This window comes from Notothenia coriiceps, unplaced genomic scaffold, assembly GCF_000735185.1.
Source record: "Notothenia coriiceps isolate Sejong01 unplaced genomic scaffold, NC01 NC01_scaffold00017404, whole genome shotgun sequence".
Lineage (NCBI taxonomy): Eukaryota > Metazoa > Chordata > Actinopteri > Perciformes > Nototheniidae > Notothenia > Notothenia coriiceps.
In genome coordinates this window covers 14,964-18,012 of record NW_011350105.1, presented here as the reverse complement: position 1 = coordinate 18,012, position 3,049 = coordinate 14,964, and positions in this window count along the sequence as shown.

Here is a 3,049-nt window from a genome sequence, read left to right as displayed (position 1 = left end):
CGTGCGTGCGTGCGTGCGTGCGTGCGTGCGTGCGTGCGTGCGTGTGTGTGTGTGTATGTATGTGTGTACAACTCAAGCAATAACTGCAATGCTGCGTTCACTTGTATCTTGTTGACTTTTTTTGTGTACGTTCTGCATGTCTTCTGATTTTCAAAATGTGGTAACTGTAACTTTAACTAGTATTATACAGTGTTTTAATTGTTATACTTCTAGCTGGATTTAATCGAACTCAACCTTGGGGCTTTATTCATTATTGTGTGTTGAGTCAAGGCATGTTAAGTTACATATTTAGAAAAGGTAGCAATAGCAATAAGCAGTGAAGGAAAACTGATCTCTCCACCATTACTGACATGGAATACTGTGGGTGTTGCAGAAGCAGTAATACGTTACAATACAGAAACTCATTAAATTAGTAGAACCACAAAAATATCAGTGTGAAATTCAACATCTCATGCACCAATCAAAGGACTGAATGACACAGCACATGCACCAGTTTTGACAGAAAAGAGTGAAAGCGTTTAAAGTTACGAAGCAAATAATATATTTCTTAAATTGATCCTATTAGTATTCCGAAAGCTCAAAGGGGTCGACCAAAATGCTTTTCCTCGCATTCAAGTTAATCCAGCTTGAGTTGTATCTAAATCCAACTCGTTATCATGTGATAATCTTCTCCCAATTAAACTACATTTGTTCCGAGAACCAGCTCGGCTTTCCATAGTTTCCTTTCCTCTCAGTCTGTCCTCTGTCCCTCTCACTAATAGTCTGCTCTGCTCTTACAGGCGACCTTACTGACGGGCCTGGAGCTGCCAAAAAGTTCAAAGCAGTAGGAGACCCTCCCTCACAGCCATGCCACAGGCAGTTTGCCCCCACATGGACCATTTTGAGTCACATCAGATGAGATTCAGCCCTATCCGATCCCTCTCAAGGTGCCCTTTCTCTTGGATACACTTCAACATGAAACCCTGCTCCAAAATGTGGGATGAAAGAATAACATCCTGGTTTCTATTGGCTATATAACTACAGAGAGAACTGGAGTTACCGTGGATTGCCATACTTTTTTCACATCGCAGATTTAACTCCTCGAACTCCGGGATGCTACCATCTTTTATTTTATTTTTCCAGCTTTTCAACAAAAAGGAAATCACAGCCTTTTCCTCAAGACCTGAGACTAAACCAATCCGCCCTCGCATTGAATGAAATGGAGTTTCCCGCGTTGCGCAGTGAAACAATGTTTTGCTTTTAAATGTCTCTATTTATCTTTCAAACATACCATCAGGAGAAACCACCACCATCCGTTTCTAAAGTGCTTTTAGGAAGAGCAGGAGAAAAGGAATCCTCGGTGCTTACTGTTGCTCCGCCTCTCTCTCAGGCGTCTTTACAGCTCTCAAGGTAAAACTAGATGAAGAGAGTGTTTTGTGGTATTGGCACCGCAGGATGTTTTTCACTCATCCATCCATCCATCCATCTTCTCCCGCTTATCCGTGGTCGGGTCGCGGAGGTAGCAGTTCCAGCAGAGAGCCCCAAACTTTCTTTTCCCTGGCCACATCAACCAGCTCTGACTGGGGGATCCCAAGGCGCTCCCAGGCCAGCGAAGAGATATAATCCCTCCACCTGGTCCTAGGTCTACCCCTTGGTCTCTTCCCAGCTGGACGTGCCTGGAACACCTCCCTAGGGAGGCGCCCAGGTGGCATCCTAACTAGGTGCCCGAACCACCTCAACTGGCTCCTTTCGACACGAAGGAGGAGCGATTCAACTCCGAGTCCCTCCCGGATGACCGAACTTCTCCCCTTATCCCTAAGGGAGACACCAGCCACCCTGCGGAGAAAACCCATCTCGGCCGCTTGTACCCGCGATCTCGTTCTTTCACTCATGGAATATTTAAAAGCTTCTCTTTCGTCCCACTTGTGGCTCCGCTGCCTGTTCTGGTTTTCCCCCTTCTTTATCGTATTCAAAGGTTGTTTGGTGTCGTTTGTCAGAAAGGTTTACACACCGAGGTTAAGCGCTGGGAAGGATTGGGCTCGACTCCATTTCATTTTTCAGAGACAGATCTGCAGGGCATGGGAAACCCTGCAGGGGAAACAGCTCTTATTTAGCAACTTTAAAGATATTACATTTGTTTTTGTGCTTTTTTTTGTCAGTCGTGATGATTTGTTGTGCAATTTGAAGGTGGCTTGTCATCTTTTTTTTTTAAGAATGGAGGAATTTTAAAGGGGCTATTTTATACTTTTTTTTTTTTTAACGGTATATAGGTTTTAGTGCATGTAAATGGTCTGCAAAGGCTAAAATCCCTAAGTTACCCACTTTTGTTGTATAAAATTGGCATCAGTGTCACCAAACCACGTTACGAACACTTCGGATGAGGAGTCGCACTCTTCACGTCGTCGTCGAAGTGGACTACGACTGAAAAACTCGTGCTGTGTAGGAGTCCTACGCACGTTTCGGTAGATGTCCCTGACCTCTACCCTCCCTTTAATGGTACTCTGTTGGCGTGAGATGGAGTAGGTGGAAAACGGTTAATATCATCGGACCAACCCAGAATACTTTGTTTTGTTTTTTCTCTCCTCTCTGAGCCGGAGTCACATAAAACAACCGTTAGGTAAGGGAGCCTCGCACCTTTGCGAAAGCGAGCTTCGTGCTCGCACTTAGGTCTCGGACCCCTCTCGACGTCCCGCCTTTCGTAGTTCGCTTCCTTTACTTAGTAGGGAAGAGTGGAGTGAAACCGAATTAACGTTGAGCTTCTCGCGATGTGTTGAAACAGTGCATCAAAAGCGTTGGGTTTACCTTGATTGTTTTTTTTGTGCGTATAACTGTTAAACGTAGAGTTACTGTACGGCAAATCAGAAGACGGGGACAAGTCTGTAGAACCTTCTTATTGCAACATAAATTGCACTTCTAGAGTTTAGCAAATACAAGTTTAAAATTTAGGTCCGGTAATTTTGTACCCCTCAGAAGCGCTAGCTCTTGAGTAGTCAGGCGTTTGGGATATATCCTACAAATAGAAAAAAAAAAAAAGAAAAAAAAAATATCTACAATTTCCTCCGCTCTCTTT